We start from the raw sequence: 26,587 nt of genomic DNA on the forward strand, positions 1-26,587 counted from the left end.
CAATGGCAGAGGCTGCAGAATGGGCCAGTGTCTAGTGCATCAAAACATTTTGTTTAGGGTTCTCAAATTTGATACCACTAGTTAATGTTAATCATGGGTACCTTTAGGCCTGGAAGTACCTTTCTTCTGGGAACAGTTTTTCTTTCACCTTATTTTATACCAGTGGGTGAGAGGCTAGTATCAAGGGCATTCTTTTTTCCCTAGAACTTAGTGTAGTAGAATAAACTACATTCCTCTGTTAGTCTCAACATTAGAAATTAAGAGATGAGGCAAGAACATCAGTTAGCTAGAATACTAAACCAGATAACAGTAGCTGCTTCACTGACTTGTACCAAAAAGTATAGTATAGAATCCCCAGGAAGGAGAAATTGCTAAGCCCCAGGATGCCTGGGCATAATTGTAGATTTTTCTGTGACTTCAGGGTTAAAGAAATAAAGGAAGAAAATTAACATTTATTAAGAACATAGCATGTCTAAATATACTTTCTTCTTCCCCTTTCTTCCCCTCCACCCTCCCTTCCTCATTTTCTTTCTTTTTATTCTACACAGTAAATGGAGGCCTACTATTTGCCAGACACAGTGTTAAGCTAAATGAATAAAGCAAAGTTCCTGTCCTCAGAGAACACACAGAGTAGTACAGGAAACAAAGATATGTCAATAGAACTCTTTTTGGTTTCACCACTTATTATAAGTATAGACCCAATCAACTTACCTAATCTTTCTGTTCCTTTGTTACTTCTTTGGAAAATTGGAAAAATTATAGTGTCTACCTCATCTATTGTTGTGTCGAGTTAAATATCAGATAGTACATGTAAAATTCTTAGTTCGGTGGTTTGCACATTGCAAGTGCTCAATAAATCTTAGCTATACTACTATTATTTCTATCACTACCATCACTGCTATAACTTAGAGGCCGAAGAAAGACCATCTCATTGCCTGAGAGCAGAGATCCTGGCCTGGGCATTGTCACATAGATTGTCTTAGAGGTTTTATCCAATGGTACTTCTGCTTCTTATACTTTAGAAGAGATTCTAAATGTCATATAGTGTTAGAACTTGAAGGGACCTTAATGGTCATCTATCTAACATCACTGTTGTATCCATGGTGAGGCAATAAGCTCAGAAAAGTTCATGCACTTGTCAGTGTTATATAGTCTAATAGGTGAGAGATGCAGAATTTGAACCTGGAGCTCTTGATTCTTGGTCTACTGTGATACCTCATGTAGAATACCTTCCTACTAGAGATCTGAGAGTTGATTGCTTATCTACAAGAATTAAATGGACTATGTCAAGTTGTTGGAATACTAATCATGAAAAAGCTGTTACTGTACTGAATCTAAAAGACCTTCAGATATTCTTTTTTTTTTAAAGATTTTATTTATTTATTTGAGAGAGAATGAGAGATAGAGAGCACGAGAGGGAAGAGGGTCAGAGGGAGAAGCTGACTCCCTGCTGAGCAGGGAGCCTGATGTGGGACTCGATCCCGGGACTCCAGGATCATGACCTGAGCGAAGGCAGTCGCTTAACCAACAGCCACCCAGGTGCCCGACCTTCAGATATTCTTATAATGGGATTAATTTTATCTAAGTTGATTGAAGTTTGTTTTTGTAAATAACTGATTTCTTAAAGAGAATAGACTGAGATTTAGGAAGACATCTACTATCTATGTGACTTCAGATGCTTTAAAGGAGTCTGTGAATTGCAAATACCTTTTAGGATATCTGGATTGTAAACCTCTTGCCTGAGTTTGAATTTAGGAGCTTTGGAATCCAAATGGCCTGCATTGAAATCCCAGTTCTGCACTGCAGTAGCTATGTGACCTGACCAAGGTTGCCTAACCTTTCTGCACTGCAGTAGCTATGTGACCTGACCAAGGTTGCCTAACCTTACTAAACCTCATTTTTGTCTAAAATGTGGTGATAAGAGCACCTATTTTTTAAATGATAGATGTGAGGATTAAAGTAGATTAGGTATACAAAATGCTTTATTTGGTGTACAATATTCATTAGTATTCCCTACATATTTTTTTTTAAAGATTTTATTTTCTGACAGAGAGACACAGTGAGAGAGGGAACACAAGCAGGGGGAGTGGGAGAGGGAGAAGCAGGCTTCCTGCGGAGCAGGGAGCCCAGTGCGGGGCTTGATCCCCAAACCCTGGGATCGTGACCTGAGCCGAAGGCAGACGCCTAACGACTGAGCCACCCAGGCGCCCCTGGGTTCCTACATACTAATTTTCTTCTCTCCCCCCTTTTTTTCTTTTAAAGATTTTATTTATTTGAGAGAGAGAGAGAGAAAGAGAGCAGGCACGAGTTGGGGGAGGGGCAGAGGGTGAGAATCCCAGGCAGACTACCCCTGACTGCAGAGCCCAACATGGGGCTTGATCTCACGACCCATGAGATCATGACTTGAGCTGAAACAAAGAGTAGGTCTCTTAACCAACTGAGTTACCCAGGCACCCCTAGACTCACCATTTCTAAGTCCACACGCTGTATGTCTGTAGAAGGCTGGGGCTATTTAAAGAAAAACTTAAGATGAGGATAATTACATCCACTTCAATGTCTGTGATTATGGAAATGTACCTTGCAATGGAAGGGCTTTGATACAACTCACAGACAACTATCACCCCTCTTTTGAAAGTCAGATATCTTTAAAACCAATGTCTTGCAAACAATGAAGAATACATCCTCCCCAATTAAACCATATACTCTTCCATGCATCCTAGTGAACTAGGTGGTTCTGTTGGGAAGGTTGTCACAATCTAAGCAGCCTCAGATTTGGGGTGCATAGTTGGCAATGAGTAAATGGCTGTATAAGTCTTTCTTTTTATCTTGATCCCCTTCTTGAGAAAGGAATTGGTGTGGTAGAATGTCCTGATACTCTCCTATGCAAACTCCCTCAACAGTAGGAAAGTGGATTATGAATTTGTATGTCTGATTTTCCCTTATCTTTAATAAAAACTAGATGATCTTAATTATAGTAAACCAGTTTTTTCCTGCCATCCTGTTTATGTTGTAGCAGTATCTGTCTGAACAACGATCAGAAAAGAAGGAAAAAGCACTAGATAATATATGGAATAGACTATTAGCAGAGTTCATAAAGTTGTCTTGCCTGATGTCAGGTGTACAGCTTTGACCATGATGAGTCAAGGTAAACATTGATGATTAATGAAATTTTTAATTAGTTGGGTATTAGTTTGCTAGGCTGCATCACAAACTAGGCAGCTTAAACAAGAGAAATTTGGTTCTCACAGTCCAGAAGTTCAATATCTGTTTTGGCAGTGCCAGTTCCTTCTGAGGGCTGGGAGGGAAGGATCTGTTCCAGGCTTCTCTCTTATACACTTAGAGATGGCTGTCTTCTCTCTTGTGTCTTTTCACATTCTCATCTCTTCATGCTTATCTGTGTGTCCAAATTTCCCTTTTTTATAAGGACACTAGTCATATTGGATTAGGGCCCTCTCTAATTATCTTATTTTAACTTGATTACGTCTGTAAAAACCCTATCTCCAAGTAAGGTCTCATTTTGTGGGACCCATTTTACTTTGGTTAGGACTTCAACATTTTTTTTTTTTTTGAGGGGAGAGCTCAATTTAACTCATAACAGTTGGGTTAATAGTTAACATTTATTGAGTGATTTGTATTCCAGATGTTTTACCTGTATTATTGATAATCCTTACAACGTTCTATTAGGTGGATGTTATTCCCCATTTTACAGGTGAGAAAACTTAAACTCCGAGAGAAAAAATATGTCCAAGATTACACAGCTAGTACATGTTGAATTGCTAATATTTGAACACATAGAATTCCATACTGCATTTTTGATGGATGAGCTTTATAACAACTTGGTCAAAAGCCCCCAAAATACTTCAAGCATTCACTCAAGATTCTTTTTTTGGGCAGGGGGGTCATCATTAGGGCTTGTGCCCAAGGACATTTTATCCATCAAAAATGGTGCATTGTGCTATTGTTAAATGCCCAGCATTGACTGCCTACATCTTCACTCCTGGATTTTTTGCTGATAGTTGTCTTTGAAGGCTTAGTGTTTTAGCTCTCCTGCACCTGATGAAGCTTTTGGACAGGATGGATTCTGAACATAGACTGCATGGGTTGATTCTGGCCCCAGTTGGTGTGGATGGCGCTGAGAGCCAAGTCATGCCCAGGGTCTGCTACTCAGCACATGTGCACTCTGCTCTCCTTTCTCTCTCTTCTCCCTCATCTTTGTTTTTCACTCTTTTTTAAAAATTTTTTAAAGATTTTATTTATTTATTTGACACACAGAGAGAGAGCACAAGTAGGCAGAGCAGCAGGCAGAGGGAGAGGGAGAAGCAAGCTCTCCGCTGAGCGGGGAGCCCGATGTGGGGCTCAATCCCAGGACCCTGGGATCATGACCTGAGCCGAAGGCAGCTGCTTAACCGACTGAGCCACCCAGGTGCTCCTTTGTTTTTCACTCTTAACAGGTAGTTTATGATTTTTTTTTTTCTTTTCTACAGTCCCTGCCATGAGTGATAAACACTGAAAGGGACAAGCTGTGAAGAATGACAGAATAGGAAATATCTCTGCTTCCGTGAAAGCTAGTGCCCCTGTAGGTGTTTACTGTAAACTGGCTGCAGCCTTGTTACTGATTCAGACTAAAGAGCAAGGGGGCATTGTGTACCTTATGTAAGTTTCCTATCTTACCAATGGAACAGTTTGTTTCTGACTTTGAAGTTTTAAAACAGAACTTGCTCATGACCCAATTTCACTAATAATTCTCTTAAGTAACCCTTGTACTCATTTATAAGATTTTTTTTCCACCCACTGTCTGTCTACCCTGGTTTAAAAATTTTATATATGTACTTTTAAAAAATTGATTAGCTGGAGAGCTGCCCATTCCTCTGTGCTGTATAATAAGGATTTAAAAACTGCACACTGAATTCTGTATAGTGTAATTAAAACTGACCCACATTTGGACCTGAGTACACCAGGACTTAGCCAAACTTGCCATGAGCTGAGTTCTGGTGGCAGATGGGAACTAATGAGGACACACTCCACTCCAGAATTTCCCAGCTGCTTGGCCCCTTTTTGTACAAACAAGGTTTGGAGCGAAGTCCGGATCCCAAGAGCATGTTCTGTAAATGTGCTGTACCCAATGATTTGGGAAATGTTCTCACAAAATCAGGCTGTTTCAAGGTATCCTTAAGACCTCAGCTACTATCAGATTTTAAACATGAAAATTACAAGAGGCCTTTTGTGCTGGCTCCAACCAATTTTTAATTTTAAAGTGAATTAAAATTGCATTCCCCATCCCCACCCCACCCCGGTCTTTTTTCCTATGCCTGGGGATAGAATGATCATTCATATCCAAACCTGGAGATTTGCAGGTGGTTGTCTCAGGACAGACTAGGTCTCCTTGCAACCTATGGATCCCTTCAACTGGTTTGATGTCCTGGGACTATTCAGGCAGATGTAATTGAATCAGTTTGAAGCAGCTGTAGCTGGCATGTGGTCTCTCAGATTGCTAGCACCTGCTTGTTTTTTTGCAACTCACTAGAGTGAGAGAAGTGCCAAAACCAGCATTGGTCTTGGAGCAGATAAAGCACTTCAGACCCTATATTCCATTCTCCTTCCAATCTAGCCACATCATCATTGGTGCCTGAATTAATAAAGCCCCCTTTCATCATTATGTCTGAGGTCTACTTTTCCTTCTCACTCTTCTCGGTATTGGGATCCTGACAGTACTGACCATGCTAGTCCAAAAACATAAGGGAGTATAATGGAGATCAGGTGGCTTTGGGGCTCTCTTATCATTAGACAACTGGGTAGCCTGTGGTTTGCAGAATCATTTAAATGAACGCACCAAATTCATTTGCTGTTCCAGCACAGTCTTATTGGCACAGAGAATGAGCAGTTAATGTATAACAAACTGTGAGCTGTTATGGAATATGATAAATACATTTGCTTAGCAGGGGGGGAATGTAAAATGGAACTGTTTCTCTAATGTAACTCTAAACTAATCGATATGGATTTCTTCAACACTTATTATGTGCAGAAAGATGCAGTCTACTAAAAAAGGATAAAAATTCTAGGACACACTAAATATATAAAATATATTTTAAAAGACACAGATTTGGAATTTTTAAAAACAGTTTAAATCCACTGAAAAATGTGTATTTACTTTATCTTCTCTTCATCCCACTATATTATTTGATAGACATATATTTAACCTTCAAATATTACCTATTTCCTAATGTTTCATTTGAACCTGGAGATGACAAAGTATATTTCTTAAAGTTTATAGTTTATGTTACAGAGTTCTTTCTGACATGGTTTCAACATTGATAATCTTTTGAGAGAAACCAAGAGACAAATTGAGTTTATGAATAAGAGTAATAAGAGTGAATTCCAAAAAAAGTCATTTCATTATCATCAGTAGATGCCTACTTTGCAAGACAGGCCTAGACACTATGAACATAAAGAGTTATATATAGTCCTTGACTGTAGGACTCTTATGGTATTCTTGAAGAGGTGTGATATAAATAAATACAAATAAAATAAAAAAATTAAATAAAATAAGCCACTCTCAGTATTAAATGCATGCTGTAGACCTGGATTTGGTGTCAAATGAATGCTATAAAAGTGAAAATATCAGCACTCCTGTCAAATGAATGCATTGGACCTGATGTCCTGCTCCCCTTCAGTGCCCATGGAGCACATCACCGATCCATCAGGGTTCTCTCTGCCACTAAACCAGAACTTGATCAGACTCCTCCTGAAGACAACACTTTAGACAACCATTACCAACTGATGGAAGTTGGATGTAAAATGAAACCCATTTGCTATTGCTGAATAAGTCATTAAGTACTAAAGATATTCCATGGAGATAGAGTGCTCAGTGAGCCGCAAGTAAGACATGGGACTTGAACTAGGCCTTGAAATAACATGAAACATAGGACAGAAGACATTTGAAAGGTGAAAGGAATCATTTTCAGGCTGAGTCATATAAACAAATGAATTAAGTATGGAATTGTGTGGATTATCAAGGATAATGACTAGTCCTCATTTATAAATATATAAGTGGTTATGTAATTATTAGTTGAACATTTTTCTTCTCTGCTATACTAATTCCATGAAGTATTATATTATTGTTTATTATAAAATACCTTCTTGGGGAGAACTTCATTGACTCCCCCTATCTGAACAACGCTTTCCTACATTTCTATAGGTTCCTATTTTTTCCCTTCATAGTATATAATTCACCTGATGGTTTGGGGAGCACCTTCTCACTGCCAATATTCTATATTTAAAATTAAGGGTGATTCAAAGAGGACTTTGTTCTCTTTATATAACATATATATATATGTTGTTATATAATTTATATAACAACAACTTTTTAAAACCTGATTTTTATTTTTATAAATACTGTGGTACTCCCAACACTAATTTGGGAGATTTTAATTTTTAAATTTTTTAAATTTTTTATTTTTGGGTGAGATTTTTATTTTAACCAAAGGATTTAAGAATTTTGCTACATATTTCTCATTTCAGGGAACAAAGAAACAATACATTATAGTGGAAGGAATATAAGGTTTAGAAATAGAAGATCTTGGGGGGAGATCTGGGGGGCATCTGGGTAGCTCAGTCGGTTGAGAGTTCTACTCAAGGTTTCAGCTCAGGTCTTGATCTTGGGGTCATGGGATCAAGCCCAGGTTGGGCTCCAAACTCAGTGCAGAGTCTGCTTGAGATTCTTTTCCCATCTCTCTCCCACCCCCTCGGTTCCTCCCCGACTCACAAGCGCGTACTCTAAATAAATAAATAAATACAATATTTTAAAAAAAGAAATAGAAGATCTGGATTTAAGTTTCTGCACTACACCTTGTTGGCTATGAGATATTGGGCAGGCCCTCATGTACTTTTAGGCTCAGTTTGCTCATCTGTATATTAGAGATGACAGTATACTGAAGTACTTTAAAAATACAGTTAGCCCCTCTCCTTCCTCTTCTGCCCTTCCTCCTGCTCTTCATTCTTTTCCTTTATCCTCATTATTATAATTATACCCTAAAACCATGTCCTAAAGTGTTTAGCATGGTTACTGTATAGATCCTTCTTTCCCTACCATTTTTATCATTTGCTCTATCTCATAGTTTTATTGTGCACTATGAATTGAGCATACCTAAAAAAGAAGAATTCAATAAACACTCCATAACCTACTCCTTACTAACATTTATTGTTGAATCATTTGCTCCTAAATACCAGTTCTCTTTCTTTTGAAATATAATTATTTGCTATTAATAATTTATATATTTAAAGTAACTTTTATGTTGATCTGTTTTATTTTTAAATTTTTTAAATTTTTTATATTGACCCATTTTAAACATTGGCTTTTTGTGTTTGATTTATTTATTTATTCATTCATTCAATGGAAATTGTTCTAGCTATTGACATAACTGTATTCACTTTCTACCTGATTATATATATATACCTTAATTATCTATATCTTGCTGAGCTTATAAACTGTTAGGAGACCAATGTCTCCTAAAAACAATTCCAGTATAAATAGACTCATCTCTGAGTTGTTAGAACCATTTATTTCCACCTTTCGAATATTTGGTGACTCTAAGATTGATTAGAAGGTTGGCTAACTAAAATGTATTAACTACAGAAACAATTTCATTTACTAATAGGTTAAAAAAGAGAAAAACAATAATTGATGCTTGCACTTTCCTAGAAGGATATTCCTTCACTATTTCCTCCTTTGAACATATAACGTTTAATGATGGATATCTACATGTACCATCCTTATGATTTTGAGGGTCTTTAAGGGAATTTTTGAAAATAATTTCTAATTTTTTAAATATATGCATTTCTGTGTATTTGGAGTAAAATAGGTGAATAGATCTTTTATCTCTCAAAATATATTTTCTTTAAAGTATTTGAACTTTTCACACTATTTGCTATTCTCAATTTTTGTTAAGAAGATCAAAATAATATTGTACTCTAGGTCATAACTTTTTAAAAATAAAAAATATAAGTGTTGGGTGGGAGAGATGGGGTGGCTGGGTGATAGACATTGGGGAGGGTATGTGCTATGGTGAGCACTGTGAATTGTGTAAGACTGTTGAATCACAGACCCATACCTCTGAAACAAATAATACATTATATGTTAAAAAAAAGAAGATAGTAGGAAGGGAAAAATGAAGGGGGGGGTTGGAGGGGGAGATGAACCATGAGAGACTATGGACTCTGAGAAACAAACTGAGGGTTCCAGAGGGGAGGGGGTTGGGGGATGGGTTAGCCTGGTGATGGGTATTAAAGAGGGCACATATTGAATGGAGCACTGGGTGTTATATGCAAACAATGAATCATGGAACACTACATCAAAAACTAATGATGTAATGAATGGTGATTAACACAACATAATAAAATAAAAAAATATATATAAGTCAATTAGGGTATTTTGAATTTTGAGATTTAAGTAAGTATAGAAACATAATGCTGTATACAGAAAAAATAGGTGAACTGAAAATTACCTAAAAATGTTGCTTTCATAATGTCTTAAATTTATATAGCGAATTAGATAGCTGAGTTCAGTATTACTTTAAAAAATGGTTAATTTGGGATATTAGGAGACAAACAATTTTTAATCATGCTGGTCTAATGCCTCAAGCAAAGCAATGCATACTTACTAGTATCTTTGCCAATGTCAAGATAAGATATACCCTAGGCCAAAAGAAAATTTATTTTTTTCCCCTGTGTATTTGTCATACCTAAATTTCCATTAATCAAAATGTCATACCTGAATTTCCATTAATCAAAAATGAGTTTATTTACTTTATGAATCCAGTTCTTCAACAACATAAATAATTTTTAATTTGTTGGCTTATTTAAATTATGTTTACTTGGGGCACCTGGGTGGCTCAGTAGGTTAAGCAGTTGACTCTTGATCTCAGCTCAGGTCTTGATTTTAGGGTCATGAGTTCAAGCCCTGCACTCTTAAATTATGTTCACTTAAGTGATTTTAAGAATACCTTTGCGGGGCGCCTGGGTGGCTCAGTCGTTAAGCGTCTGCCTTCGGCTCAGGTCATGATCCCAGAGTCCTGGGATCGAGCCCCGCATCAGGCTCCCTGCTCCGCGGGAAGCCTGCTTCTCCCTCTCACACTCCCTCTGCTTGTGTTTCCTTTCTCGCTGTGTCTCTCTCTGTCAAATAAATAAATAAAATTAAAAAAAAAAAAAAAAAAGAATACCTTTGCTACTGACATAAAAAGGAATGACATCTTGCAATGACATGGATGGAACTGGAGGGTGTTATGCTGAGTGAAATAAGTCAATCAGAGAAAGACATGTATCATATGACCTCGTTGATATGAGGAATTTTTAACCTCGGGAAACAAACTGAGGGTTGCTGGAGTGGTGGGGGGTGGGAGGGGTGGGGTGGCTGGGTGACAGACATTGGGGAGGGTATGTGCTATGGTGAGCGCTGTGAATCGTGCAAGACTGTTGAATCACAGATCGGTACTTCTGAAACAAATAATGCAATATATGTTAAGGAAAAAAAAAAGAAGATAGCAGGAGGGGAAGAATGAAGGGGAGTAAGTCGGAGGGGGAGACGAACCATGAGAGACGATGGACTCCGAAAAACAAACTGAGGTTTCTAGAGGGGAGGGGGCTGGGGGGATGGGTTAGCCTGGTGATGGGTATTAAAGAGGGCACGTTCTGCATGGAGCACTGGGTGTTATGCACAAACAATGAATCATGGAACACTACATCAAAAACTAATGATGTATGGTGATTAACATAACAATAAAAAAAGAATACCTTTGCTACTGATCATGTACCATCATAAAATATTTATTATTTATTCATGTCAGTATTTCACTTGGATTCTAAAAAAATAAATGTCATAATTTTCTTTTTTAGTATTTATTTATGTATTTAAAATCTCATCATTTTCTTAAAAAAATGACCAATACCTGTTTAGACCAGTCTGACTTTCTTGAAAGTATGGGATTAGAAGAAGTTACATTATTTTAGGATAACATCTATCTATAGGATTTAAGAGGGAACAACTCCAAATAGAGGATAGTATATTCCTTTTAAAGTTGACTTACTACTACTAGCAACCATCACTGCAAACTCCAAGTAATTTTTCTCTTTGTTCTTTCCTTATACTTGTATGTTCCTATCAGTTGGAGACTTTGACATCACCATTTACACATATGAAACTGCTGTATCAGCTTCCACTTTGTTGGAGTACAGAGAGAGTGTATTAGTTTTTTAGGACGGCTGTGACAAATCGCCACAAACTGGGTGGCTTAAAACAAATTTATTCTCTCATAGTTCTAGAGACCAAAAGTCCAAAAAGCAAGGTCCAAAATGGCCACGATCCCTTTGAAGGCTCTAGGTAAGATTCTTTCTTGCCTCTTAGAGTTTCTGGTGGCCCCAGGGGTCCCTTAGCTTTTGGCAATATAACCTCAAACTCTGCCTCCATCTTTACATGGCCATTTCCTCTGTCTATGCCTCTCTGTTTTCTCCTCTTCTTATAAGGACATCAGTCATTGGATTTAGGGCTCACCTTAAATCCGAGATGATTTCATCTCAAGGGACTTAACAAGTTACATCTGCAAAGCCCTCATTTCTTAGTAACATCATATTCTGAGGACTCAGGTAGACATGAAATTGTGAGGGACACTGTTCAACCTACTAGAGAGAGTAACTTTATTTTTCTATAGTAAATATCTATGGAAGGTTTATTTACAAATTCACATATTAATCTTTTTCCCCTCTGTAGTTGACACAGTTTATCTGTTCAGCATTTATAGAATACTTGTTGCCTTAGCACCTTAGTATTTTTTATGGATTTAATTGAATCATGAGTCATTCTCTTACATACTCTTTTAAGCTACTGAAACTTCTCTTTATTATAAATGCTGAACTTGAGGCACAGAATAGGTATTAAACAGGGTTACAGTCTGTAAAATTCAAAACTGACTTTGGTATCATTCAGCTTTTTTGTGAAGCCACATGTACTGAAGTACCAAATATCTCATGAAGTACATAGAACTTAAAAATAACTTTACTTATAAACTAAATAATTAGTTACAGAAATTTTTTTCATAATGGTCTCCAGATTCTGTAAGCCAAGTATGCACCTGAAATTTAGTGTTGTAGAGTGACAAAGACATTGTACTAGATTTTAGCTGTTGAAACCATGACATAGCTAAACTTATCTCTCTATATTTATCATAGGCAAGGTCTTTATTAGAGAATTATGAATCTGGCTATCTATAGAAATACACATCCATTAAGCGATAACTGGAAGTCACGAGTATCCAGGACCAGATTGAAAAGGCAGGGATCAGCTCAGAAAGGTCAATTTCAAACTTTATGTAGCCAGCTAGTGACCGAGATAGAATTTAAGCTCCGCTCTGCCCAACTGAAACACCTCCATGTTTTGTACTTCTTCTAAGTTGATTCTCAAGTTGTTGAAAGTGTTTTTTGTTTCCCATAAAGAGTAGACTACTAATAAGGTAAGGGTTGACGGAGCAAAATAGAGCCATTCCTAAAAGAATTGGAATAGAATTGGAAGGATTTGTTGGTCCTTTCCACCTCATGATTATGGGATATTACAGGTGTGTTTTCTTTAAGAATACTCAATAAACCAACAACTTGAATCTTAAAAATATATCTATAAGTAGAGTGATTATATGAATTATATGAAATACAAATTCATAATTATATGAATTATAACTAGGCTTATCTATTGGACAGTTCTTTTAAGTTGCAGCTCTTATAGTACACTTCTGTTCTGGTGCACATAATGTATGGTGCACATAATTATGGTGCACATAATAGTATGCTCATAGGATAGAAAAATTTAGAAATAAGTATTAGACTTCCTTACCAGGAAAAGGATTAAATAGAAATGAAAATGAAAATCAAATAATCTCTGAAATAGTAATATAGATAAATGTGAAAATGTGATTGTGATTTACAAAACTGTGATTAGCACCCAAAATACATTAATTGAATTAACCCATCTAGTTTGTGTTGTTCCTGTTTCTCTAAGAACCAAAGAGAAGAAAGTCTCCTTCTGCTAAATTGAAGATTTCTCTCTGGTATGGATCACTCTAACACCACAGAGAAAGTAAGACCTAGTTCTAGGCACCAGAGATAGAGCTCTGAACAAAAAGACCCCGATCCTGTACCCCATGAAGTTAAAATGGCGGTGGGGTGGTAGTGTGTGTGTGTATGGAAGAAGACAATAAACAAATTCACAATAACATAAATAAGAATGCTTAGAAAGTGGTGTGTGCTATTCAAGAAGTACAACAACAACAAAATAGGATAGGGAATGGCTGGGGGGTGGGAAGTGGTCATGGGTGGGCTTTCTGAGGGAATAATATCAGAACTAAATTAATCTAAATTTGATCTCTATATTCTTACAGGTTGCTCAGGATTGTGGTCCCAAGGTGTATATGTATTAGAGCAGAGGGGCAAGGGGATGCATGCCCTGACTGTTAGCTATTAACAATGTATAATTAGGAGGTCTGCTTCAGGGACAACCAGTTGATGCTCTTCTTTATCCTGGTAGTAAACACAGCAATAATAAGCATTCAGAAATGGACTAAATATGGTCAACTATATCTCCCTAAAATTAAACAAACTTGTTGTTTGTGAAAGCCAAAGTTAGTTTGGCCACAGAGGGATTAGATTTATTGCTACTCTCAGCTGTCCTTGTCGATTCCATTGCCTGCTCAGGTGCCAGGGATTGGTAGAGGAGCTACAGGAATTCTTGAACTATCATTTCTCCTTTGGCAAATAATTTTTTCCAGGAGAAATATCACCCCTTTCCTCTTCTATCGTGTATCCAGGCTGTAAATGAAAATGGAAGGTTGAACTGAATATCTTTAGATTTAAAATTTTTTTAACTATTAGTTTCATAGGAGGCCAAGATTAAGCACAGAACTTTTTAGGAATATGTAGTTACCTTTCCATATGTGAGCATAGGAAATCTGTTCATCTTTACTTTCATTCTGAAGTAGAAATTTCTCCAAATGCTTCATTCAAAATTAAATTGTTTATCTCTAACTAGACAAGGATGTGTGGTGGTAAATTATTGAAATTGATGAGATTTGATTGAATTTTCCTGAGTTAAATGTGTGTAATCAACATTGCCCTCATGGCACTGTTATTTTCCCATTGCTTGCTGCTGTAACAGATGACAGCATTACCATGACCCAGGCTGATACTATATGAAAAAATGCACAAGGAAGTAGACCATTTACTGTGGGCATTTGAAAAATGGAGGCAAATAACAGTTTCAGAAATCATTAAGTTTTTAGATGAGAGGGCTTAATTTTTTTCACTAGAGAAACTAAAAAAACATCTCGCAATATAATTTTTGATAGGCTTTACCTTCATTCCAATTTATAAACCAAACTGTGATGTGATTAATAACACAGCATTGTTATCAGTTTTTCCATTGAATCATGGTTCTGTTCTTATCACAGTCACGGAAACCAGGAATGGAGGAAAGAACTACTTTCTCAGAGAAAACACAGTGCAAAATTTCCACTGTGTAACTTAAGTGAGCATATTATTGTCATCCAAACCATGACTGAGATGTTTTGTTTTTATTTATTTATTTTTATTTTTGAGAGACTTTGCTTTTAAAAACAATGATCCAAATGACAAGAATATTAAATCACAATGGAAGAAGATCATTATCATACCGAAGCTTCAAATACCACAAATTAAAAAGATACAGAACACTTCCTATAACTGGTGAGAATGCACTATAATGTTATAGAATATCACAAACTTTTAAAGAGCACATATGGCAATATATACCTGAAATTATAAACTATTTTGACATTTTGTTCTACTCAAATTGTGCATTTGAGAGCATAGATCAAGGATAAATTCAACTAGACACCTGGGGCAAGGTTAGTAGTTGGCAGTAAAGTATATAAGAAATACATTTCTGATCAGTCTTGTTTGGCGTGTTTCAACACCTTGAGACCTGTTGAGACCCAGAAGCACTACTTGTATAGTGAGTATATTTAGTCTATTCAGCTTGTCAAAATTTTCAGCATTATACATTGTTCTCTGTCATCATAAAGACATGACGACAGTCTGTCTACAAAGTACCAATACATTTGTTAATTGTAGTAGCTATAGATGCTCAAAGTAGAGACTGAAATCTCAAACATATTTTTCCACTATTCTGTACTCGATTCTTAAGACATAAAGTATAACCTGTAGAATTATAAGATAATTTACATACTATCTTTCTACTGTAATTCAGTTATTTTACAGAGGAAGAAAGGGAAACAATGAATAGGTGGAGCCAAGTACAGAGAGGGATCCAGTGATGCAGTACCCTACTTTCTTATAGAGTACTTTTCACCATTTATCACTACATTGAACAATTGTTTTTGCTGTTTTTATCTTAAAAATGCATGCACATGGTAAAAAAATTTTGAAAATAAAATGGTACTCAAGGATATAAAATGAAAAGTATTTCTTCACCAACTTATAGTGCTATTACCAGAGATAAACAGTTCCAAGTATATTTGTGTACAGAAATTTACCAATATACCTCCATTTTAAAAACCAAGAGGGAAAAACAAATAAATAAAAATGAAGAGCGAATCATACCCTTCAAGTTTTCTTTGTGTTTTGTTTTGTTTTCTGAATACCAATCTCAGAGATTTTATGGTGTTTTTACTATAGTGTATTATGCTATATCATCTTTTAATAGCTGCATAATATTTCCATTTTATAGATAAAACAAAATGTATTTAACCACTGCCTAATTTATGGACATTTGGTTATTTCCAATTTCTTTTCTATTCAAAAAATGTTGCAATAAACAACCTTCTAAATATATTTTGTATTCATTTTAGTATACATAATTTCCTAGAATATTTGTATAATTAAAATGTTTATAGCTATTAAAAATTTTCCCTCATAAACATTATTCTAATATATACTTCTAACAACAGTGTCTGAGAATTCCTGCTTTCCCACAGCCTGACCAAAACTGAGTTTTAACATTTTTTTTCTAATCTGAAAAGTGAAAATGATATTCTATCATTATTTTGATTTGCATTTTTAAATTATGAGTTAGATTAAAAAACATTTAAAAATTTTCCTAGCCATTTATATTTCTTTTTCTGTGAATTGGCTATTAAATATTTTTTCACTTTTTCTATAGAGGTTCTTTTTAATCTTCTATTGATTTGTATAACCTCTTTGTATAGTAACAGAAAAGAACACTTTCTGTAAGAGATGTTTGAAATATTTTTTAGTTTTTAATTTGCTTTTTGACTTTACACTTTTTATGTGACTGTGTTTATCAGTCATTTCCTTTGAGGTATAGAAAACTCATCAAAAAGTTATCTATGTATTTTTCTAGTATATTGGTGATTTAGTTTCTTTTAAAATCTCCATCTTTAATTCAACAAAAAATTATTTTTATATACCATATATTTAAAAAATATTTGTTAACATTATTTTGGGGCATGAAAATAAACTTTTTATTTCATCATTTGAAATAAAAGAATCACTTTTTTGTTCCATTAACTTTTTAGGAAGCACAAAGCACTAAGTCCAAAAAAAAAAAAACAAGTGTTAGAATAAGAACTGAAATGTCAAAATTGGCATATTTTTCTTTTATTTATCAATCACTGATGTCTATTGTTTATGACATAGGACAATCCCAAGAAACTTTTTTACTTATGAGAATAAATTATTGTATTTTGATAATCTAAGCAATGATTAAATCAGTGAAAGCATCATAGAATAAATCAAACCCCTAGAGAGATACTTTTAACAGCAATTCCAGTTCGTATGGTAATGTTAATTTTACTTACTTAAGAGAAGCACTTACTTATCAGTAAGACCTTATAACTGTACAAATAAAATCAAAATGGTGAATGTTGTAATTTAAGCAGGATGAAATAGCCAGGTGATAAATAGACATATTTGTACCTTGAAAAGTTCACTTTAAGTCATCCTCATTACAGAAGGGCAGTTACTTTGTTTGGTTTTCTAAGTTCAGGAAGCAGCTTGGAGACTACACCGGCTCTCATGGCTGATATTTTTGTTAAGTTTGTAAATAAGTAAAGGATCCATTCAGCTAGGAAAGTGGAATATTTAGCAATAAAAGAAAATTATCCCATTTACCATTTATTATATTCATGACTGAACTGACAAGGAGAGGTGAGGACAGGAGAAATGTGAAATCTAAGTGAGGGAGAGGAATTGGGAAATGTCATTTAACTTTTTCCCACCCTTCATTTTTAACAGAGTATTCATTTTTCAATGATTACTTTTATTATATTATTATTAATAACTAATATTAATAATTATAATATAATTACTTTTATAATTTCCAAAACTATTTGGAAAACACAAAAAAATCAGAGAAAAGACAATAAAATCACCCTTGATATTACTATTCCCACTTAGAAAAAGATCATTATTAACATCCTGATGTGTGTATGTATGTGTACATGCAAAAACATAGGATTATACTCTGCATGATTGTGGATTCTGATTTTTCAACTAGCAAAATATTGTGAACACTTGTTTGTGTTAATAATAATATTTTCTGTGGCACGATTTTTTATTGATTATATAGTATTCCACACAATGGATGTGTTATAATAAGTTAGCCAGTCTCTTATTCTTGGACATACAAGTTGCTTCCAGTTTTTCTCTATTAGAAATAACATATGATGAGTGTCATTGTGTACACATTTTTATGAACATCCCTGATTATGTCCTTAGGATAAATTACTATAAGCAGAATAGTTGAGTCACAGATATATGCAACTTTCAAGTTTTTGATGCCTTTACCTATAATACACTTACATGTTGCTGTGGCTTCGCCAGCAGTCTCTGCAAGTGCCTGCTTGTATCTCCATCAGTTCTTGATCTGTAACTTTATATGGCCTAAAGGAAAGCTATCAGTGGTCTGAGAAGGATGAGTACAAAGAGGTAGGAAGAGGTCAAGCAGAGTTGAGTGACGTTTTTGTCTAGGAGACGTTGCAGCTGCCACAGGCTACAGAGAGCAGGTCCAAAATGAACATGCATTTTCAGGAACAGCTCAGACTGTTAACCTGGCACAGTTGAAATGTCCTTATTTGCTTTGAGGCAGTGGCCTGCCCTTCAGGCACACCCCCATATATTCAGTGATTGAGACCACTTACTCATACTAATCACTGCACACAGAAAATACATAAAAGATTTGTATTCATCATTCAATATATTTTGCTCCTCAAGTGTCATGAAACATTCAGGGTATATTAACTGGCAAATGCACACCTGGAGTATGTTACTTAGCTTTAGAAACTGCTAATTTAAAAAAATCAAATATTTAATTTTGAGGAAAAAAATCAGTTTTGGATTTTGAGCATATATATCATCTTTCATTTTGGCCCAATTAACCCAGCAGGTGTGTGCAAATTAGGTCACTACTTTGTCACCGTGGTAACATGCTTTGGGGAGGTGGATCTTAACCACCTCCAGCACAGGTGATGTTGGCTGAGTAAGTATTAAGAGATGCTTTACAAACAAGGCAGAATTGGATCTGTTAAAGTGTAGAAAATAGGTCTGGTGCCGGGTACCAACAGATAATATTCTATGACATGAAAAATAAGTACAACCTCAAATTTATATCCACAAGAGAGATCTAACGAGCCTTAGAAACAGAACTTTCATGTAAAACTTACTGACCATCCCTCACGAGGTGATTGCTTCAGTCTGTCATCGAGGAAGGGGTATGGGGGTCAGGGTCAGTTTCGCTGGAATTTAAGGATGTTTTTACAGCTAAGCCATGGTTTTCAGAGGATCATCAACACTTTCCTTTCTTCTCATTATAGGGATTAGAATATAGTCAGTACCCAACATCACCTGTTCACCTGTGCTAAAAGGACAGTGTCTAATCATTTCTCTTAAGTGCTATTTTGGATCATTATTCAGAATTGCTTATGGGTTAGGAAGTTGGCAGACTTGGTCTATGCCAGCACTCCAGCATTAATACAAGTCTCTAACTCAGGCTTCTTCTCACCAGGTGGAAAATCAGACATGCTTCAAGATCGCTGGTAGAGATTGTGCAATCTGTTTGGCTGCTGAAGGTTCCAAACCATGTGGGCATTCTGCAGCCCCACAGAGTGGTAGAATTTCTTCACTTATCACTGACAAGTTCACACCTCTTTTGGTCATTAAAATTATAAATCTGCATTATCAGATGCAGAAAATAGGCCAAACTAATGATATTAAATATGTTTCTAAGAAAATGCATCTTCCATGACCACTTCCAGCACCCACTTATAGATTATATTTCCATTGAGCCTGTGGAGGCAATTCATATGTGGCTTTATGTTTTTTAGTTTGTCCTAGTACCTTGCCTTAAATGTGTATCATTTGTTATAATTTTGAAGCATTTTTATATACCATATTTCATTTTTTTGTGGTATTTTACACATGGCATTTCAGAAATTAGAATCCCTCTAGTGTTTATTTTTGTTGGTTGTGACCACAGCTATATTACTTATTTTATGTGTTTTCAATAGTTAATATTTACAAAACACTGAACAAACTCTTCAAGATTGCTTTCTATAATCTCCTTCTCCATGCGTCAAAGATGAGAGGTACATTGAAGAGTCATAGTGACTTACCCTGTGTCACAGAGTATAGGAGTTCACTCTCAAATGAGGATCAAGAACCCCTGGTTTCCAGTTCTTTTTCTTTTTTTTCTCTTCTTTTCTTTTTTAAATTTCCCAGTAGTCTTCTGCGTTTGGAGATTTACAGAGGGGTGGTGTTGCAAAATGGAGAGACAGTAGATTCAACTCTTTATTTCTCCTTCAGCATATATGTCCAGGTCCTCCTTTCACATCTACTCCCCAGTGGATGCTGGAAACCATTTCTTTTGAAGAGTTGGTTCATAGCATAAAGACCAGAAGTCTCAGTAAAATCTATGCTTACTAAGGGTAAGGGTATACATTTTTCACTGGAGAGCAGGATGTCATATCTACCCTGTCTGTTAGTGGAACAAGGTGGGTGGCAATACAAATTAGCATCAGAACAGAGCTTTATCACAGCAGAATCCCAGGTTGTTTTAGGAATAAGACTCAAAACAAAAATATGTGAAGGGATTGAATCCATCAAATCTAATAAAGGAAATTGTAGTAGATTCAGGGAACTTGGACCCCTGAATTGTAGTAACTACGCTGGGGAGGAAATGGACAGTTAAACAAAGTAGTGCTGTATCTTTCATTGTTTGATGAAATAATTTTTGCCCCTTTTAACTGCTATGTTAAAAAAAAAAAAGTCTGGTATATCTGAAACAAAGAGCTTACACAGTCACTGAGCTGGTTGGTTTTTATACCTTCCTTTACTGAGTATTGTCCTTCAGTACAATACAGAGCCATTTCTTTGTTCTCACAAGCTAGCAGTTAAATTGTATGTAAATGTATGCAAATTAGATGCTGTCTAATAAAGAGAGTCATTAGATGGAAGAAATATTTAGTTTAGAAAAAAAAGCAGGTGTATTGTGTAAAAGAAAATGTAAGGCTACAAAAAAGCCCAAACTTTTGTGGACAGTTATAGAAAAAAATTATTAAAATAGATTTTTAAAAGACTTACGTCTTCCTGACCTTTCCTTTGTGCTTATATATATGTGTGTGTTTTTTAAATATTTACATATAAAACTAGGAGATTGGCTTCTTTCCCAGAATTACTGGAAGCACCTTCACCAGGAACATTTGGACTTGAATAATCTCCACAGCAGCATTTTCTTTCTTGAATTAAATGAATTGTAAAATGAATGATTGGCTCAGGAACACTGACTGCTTATGTGGGTTCCTTTCCTTTCGATGGAGAGGCTTATGGCTCCATGGTGGGTAGCTTGCAACTGATGATCTTGGCTTCTTTAAGGTTCCCCTTCCATGCTGCTCCACCCCGGCCTTACAGAGGCTACTGTAGGCTCCTTAAGAGATATGTGGACTATAAACTTCTTTAGAGGAACCAACAGTTCCTTTTGAGCTTGATCAGTGCTGTATTGAATGTTTAACACAATGCTTAGGACTTACTAAGCACTCACATTTATTTTTGAATGATTAAGTGAATAATTGAGTAAATAAATAAAGAAAAAGTAATGTGACATACATTAAACATTTTAATAGTCAGTAAAGTGGTTGTGGATATGTCAAATACCTTTGCAGTCCCCAGCAAACAGTGAAGCAATTGCTGATTTGCATATAGCAGTTACATGGTAAGTGCACAGTGAAAAACATACTTTACTGTCCAGTTTCCTCAAGTCCACCATAACAAGTGTGTAAGTGCTCACCAAGTACATCGCTCATTGTGGCAGCTATTAGGGGGACAAAGATGAACAGGGATGGTGGTTTCTTTCTGGGAGCTCCTCGTCTTCCAGAGGAGTAAGACACACACCAACTTAAAACACAGCAAACCGTACACAGTAAAGTTACAGAAAAAATTATCTGGGAGCACCAGAAAAAAGAGAGAAATTTAGACTGAAGAGCATCTGAGGTAGGTTCCTGGAGAAAAGTGGCACTGAAGAAAGCTTTGAAGGTCATCAGGAGCAGATGGTTGGCTATGGTGGGTGGAAAAAAGCAGAGTTGCAGAATTCTCCTCATTGCAGTCCCCAGTTAATAGAAACGTACTAGATTTTCTTCCATTCTCTTATGAATTTCCAGCAACAGCTTGATTTTAACCTCTGTGGAAACACAAATGAGGGCTATGATGGATACAACAATGACTAAAGTTAAATTATAACTCCAAGTCAAAATTTTAATCACATTCAGCTATTGAATAGGAAATAAGGTAAAGTATGCAAAAGAATTTTATAACTTTTTCATTTCAAGGCATCAAAAATATAAAATTTATAATGTCTAAGGTTGTCCACTGTAGGAAATAAAATTTAGGGGATAAGAGGTTTGGAGACCTAGAATGGGGTATCTCATATATGTAGTACCTTATGGTTTACAAAGTACCTTCCTAAATTACTGTTTTATTCTGTCATCACAACAACCCTTGAGGCTTCAAAACTGACCTGATTTATTTCCATTTCACAGGTCAGGGAACTGAAGTTGTGAGAAGTTAAGTGACTTAGCCAAGGTTGCACAGTAAATGTCAGAGCCAGGTTTTCCTGAAAGGCTGTCCAGTTCTTTTCGTATACCCCATTATCACCCGGAAACAATGCAGAGGATAATTCTAGAGCCATATAAGAAGTATACATCTTGATTCTTATTTGATTTCAAAGATTTTTATTGATATGGGGAAAATAATGCAGGACTGAAACTGAGGAAGGCACACATGGGCAAGAACGATTATTTTGATAACTGATATGGATATGAAAATCATGATGGGTCTATGGATTGAAAGCATTTTAATTTACTTTCTTGACTTTTGAGTTAAAGAATTCAATGTGAAAGTACAAAATAAGCCACACCAAACTCATCTTGGAGGTAACCAAAGGGCTGTGGGACTAACAGCTTTTGATATTACTTAGTGCTTATTATTGTTATTATTATTATTTCTTTTTAATTATGCAAAGTGCTAATCAGTTTGATTATGCACAGTGCTAATCAGGTTAATTATGCAAAGTGCTAATCAGTTCTTCTTGAATCACACGAGGAGAGCAGAGGTGCTGGCGGTGAATGACGTTGGTTGATGGGGGTAGTCACGGCAGTCATTCCTTATTAAGATAGGAGTAGACAAGATAGCAAGGGGGATTTATCCATAAAAATAAGGAGGAAAGGAAAGAGAACTATGAGCACACGGAAGATTGTGGTTTTGGCAGGATGGTGCTTACGGATAGAAAGCTGTTTTTCCCCCTGTTGCATAGTTTGGTTGGATAGTCTCTGCTATATTTTGAAGGCACTCATTTGAAGCCAAAAAGACTGCAGAGGGAAAGAAACAGAGTATTGTATAGCTAGACAAGTTGTCAAAACAACTTATTGTAGTTGGCAAGCACCAATTCCTGGGAGGACAGTAGAGGAAGTAGAATCTAATAGACCTATACATGAAAGAGGACATCAATAAAGAGAATTGAAAAATTAAAGGAGTGCCACTCTGATAAAATAAACAGGGCCATCTCAGCCCTGCACTGTTATTGGGATGGCCGTCTGTGTAGCAGGTTTCCTGAGGTGAACTGAGGGCTTCGTGATGCTGGCAGCGGTCTCCACTGAGAGTGGTGATGACGAATATGACAATGAGAGTTTTATGTAATAGCTCCTAGTTGGATCAGCTTTGTTACTGCTGAAATCAAAGTGAATTTTAATATTAACTTGCAGGTCTGTGCTTATTAAGCTGGGTGACTTCCTGTGAAGATGAGTTTATAGCAATATGTTCATATGTTTTTATAGAACAATGACCATGGAGCTCCCCTAGGAAAGCCCTTTTGATTCACTCCTCCTGTTCTATTCTGTGGTTTGATAAGCTATCAGTGAAATGCTGCGATACCTACTTGTTTGAATGTATTCAAAGAGCAGAAAGCATTTCAGGATTACTAAGTGAATATTCATTTTTTATAAGAAATACATTCAGTCCATGTGACTTTTCCTTGATTCCGGAATTTGAGCAGGAGATTTATAAGTACTTTATAAAAAGGAGGGTCTGCTTCCCCCTTTCCAACCTGGGGTTTACTTACTTTTCCTTTTCAGGCCTCTGCCTAAGTACAGCTCATCTTTACAAATGCCTGTAGTGAGCTTGATTTCTAGAAATGTCCAAATAATGCTAAGACTCCTGCAGAGGCAGTCATTGATGGTGTCTTCAAAACAGGGCACATTAATGAGTCATTTGTCCAGACAGCACTGGTATTTGGAGTAAAGACAGGCCTTCAGTTTTCATTTTTGTTTTAACCAGGACCAATTTCATTTAAAATATGAAGAGAATGACATAAATCTTTGGTTTCCAAGGAGAGTCTGGAAAGGAATAGATTGTTAGAGGACAGCGCCCACAAATTGAGAAAGCCTGTTGGGGGCCCTTTGAGAATTTGGCTGGAAAATTCTGTTACAAGCAGTCCTTCTGCTCAGCTTCATGGGAACATGGTTTTAGAAATGAAACATTGCTTTTGTGTTCCCCACCCCCCAAAACTAAGATAAAGATGAAATGTTCATATTACCACTTTATAAAAATCTTTTGAGTTATTTCTTGATAAGTTAAAAAAAACTTTTTGTGATGATTCTACCCAAAGGACACCATGCAAATTCCATTCATTGATGGTATACTAAACTCTTGATTTCTGATGAAGTCATTTGAAAGCAAAGATCTTGCTATATAAGGCATTTAAGATGTTGCTGGAAAATTTCAAGGAGAAAATGATGTGAACCAAATGGCAGACAAAAATTAATTTAGTAATATCCAACTAATATGTCCAAACTCCTGATTAATTACACACTTGCACCCATATCACACACACTCTCCCACACAGACCCACTCATCCCCTCATGAAACTAATATTATTTGGGTACCTCCTTTTGTAAAATGTGTACCACGTGCTAGTAACAGTACCGTTTACTGTCCTAGATAATGGAGATACAATTATTCAAAAAGAAATAAGTGCCTAGCATTATGGAGCTCACCCACACAGGATAAGATGGTATTTTTCTCATGATCTTCAGCTTTAGGAACAAAGAGTTTGTACTTTATTCCTTCTCAAAACTTTTCTCCTTAGTAATCTATATGATTCAATTAGTTGGCATTAGTATCTTCAATATTTGCAAAATAAGAGGTTGCACAAGATGGTTTCCAAGGTATCTTCATAATCAAATATGTGATATTAGAGTTGATTAGCTGATTATACTATAAAATGAATTTATTCTTTATTACCATGTGAAGAGCCTTGGGATCATATGCAGTCTCTCTTAGACTTTTAACTTTGAGAAAATAAGGTAATTTTTGGCTAATTTTTGTGGACTCAGCCTCCTTGGATTTAGGCCAAAACTGAATAGATGGAGCGTGGACTTTGGAAACCACTCTTCCTAAGTTTGAATCCTGGCTCTTTCAGTTACTAGCTGAGCAAGTCATAACTGCTTTGAGCCTCTGTTTCCTCATAGTTCCTACCTCGCAGGCTGGTTATGAGTATTCGTTGAAATAAACTGTATAAATCACTGAACTCAATGCCCAGTGGCACACTGGAGCATAGCTTTGCTCCATAGTCAGTCCCTTTTTCATTTCTGGCAACTGTAGCCTTTCTGGCTCTTGCTACCAAAAATATCTTGAACTAATTCAACTTCCTTTCCCCAAGCTGCTTTTTCTTGCATTAAGCCTGTACTTCAATTAACTCGGTATTTTTTCTTTTCTCCCATTACATCTTTATAGTTGATTTCTCCTTGCTGTCCTTCTTATGTATGTTGACTACTTCCCTGCTTTTTGTGAGTCAATTTTGGGGTACCTGTATTTACCATATGTAATATAGCCTTGATTACAACAGCAACAACAGATATATGCAACTATAACCAGTCAGTTATATAGAAATATGCTGTCTACATCAGAGCTGGACTGTAGATGTTTATGATTTTGACTTCTTGACTATACTGGAAACTTCTTGAGGGCAAGGGTAGTGTCTTTAATTCTTGTATTCCCAATATTTATCATGTGCTCTATCAAGAAGAATCCCACAATCTAACGGCAAGAATTTTAAAGCAGTAACACATACGATCTACTAGTGGAGGAAGTGTTATGGAAGTGGAGATGTTGAAAGCTTCATGGAGCAGATAGTGGGAAAGCTTCCAAGAGCGAATGATGTCTGAGTTTGCCTACTTTATAAAAAGTTCTTAGTTTCTTTTTCCTGGTAGAAAGAGGGAAGAATAAATAAGTTTTATGCAGACATAAGGGCTTAACGTGTACAACAGTTGATTGGTGGCAAGAAGACAGGGGATCAGGTGACAGAAAGGAAGACCAGAAAGTTAAGTTGGGAGAATATTCTGAAAGACCTATGAGTTGTTCAGTGTTTTGTGTGAATAATCTTAGCTTTCAGCATATGTGTATTTGTGGTTAAGAGAACACTGTGTTGCAAGAATATAGACATTAGCTTTTTGTGTGTGAAAAAAGAAATGGTAAGACTTAGCCACCAATGAATGCAGGAAAAAAACAATGAGGGATCAGGTCAGAAAGAAGGTCTGAATCCAAGTCCAAGCTCGATTCCATACGTACTTTATGACCTTAAATAATTCACTTCATCTTTCTGAATCATATATCCTTTCACATCACTTTCTACCTCTCATTTAAATGTGTATGAGTTTTAAGTCACTTCTATAAGTCACTAATTACAATAAATTATAATTAAAGAGAGCTCTTATTTTGAATGCTTTGGATCTCAGAGATTGGTCTTGTTGAACAAGAAAGGTGAATTTTGTACTAGTAGCACAGTTAGGTTAAGCCAGAGGTAGATATTTGGGAAGAAAAGGAAGATGAATAAGAATAATATTGTTCTGACCAGAGGAAGGTGAAAAGTCCTCTAAAAATAAAAGTAGACTTATGGCTATCAGAAGACTGTAAGAAGGCAGAGATACTGAAAGATGTGTTTAATAGATTTTTGCACTGGGGGAATGGAAATAGACCCATAGACTGGAAGAAAAAA

General features: G+C 36.0%; 1 protein-coding gene across 8 annotated transcripts in view; it reads left to right on the forward strand.

The window, feature by feature from the left end:
- Nucleotides 1–26,587, forward strand: part of LOC113916432 — a 729,899-nt gene that overhangs the window by 204,445 nt on the left and 498,867 nt on the right. The window lies entirely within an intron of this gene.

Source organism: Zalophus californianus, chromosome 1, assembly GCF_009762305.2.
Source record: "Zalophus californianus isolate mZalCal1 chromosome 1, mZalCal1.pri.v2, whole genome shotgun sequence".
NCBI classification, from domain to species: Eukaryota; Metazoa; Chordata; class Mammalia; order Carnivora; family Otariidae; genus Zalophus; species Zalophus californianus.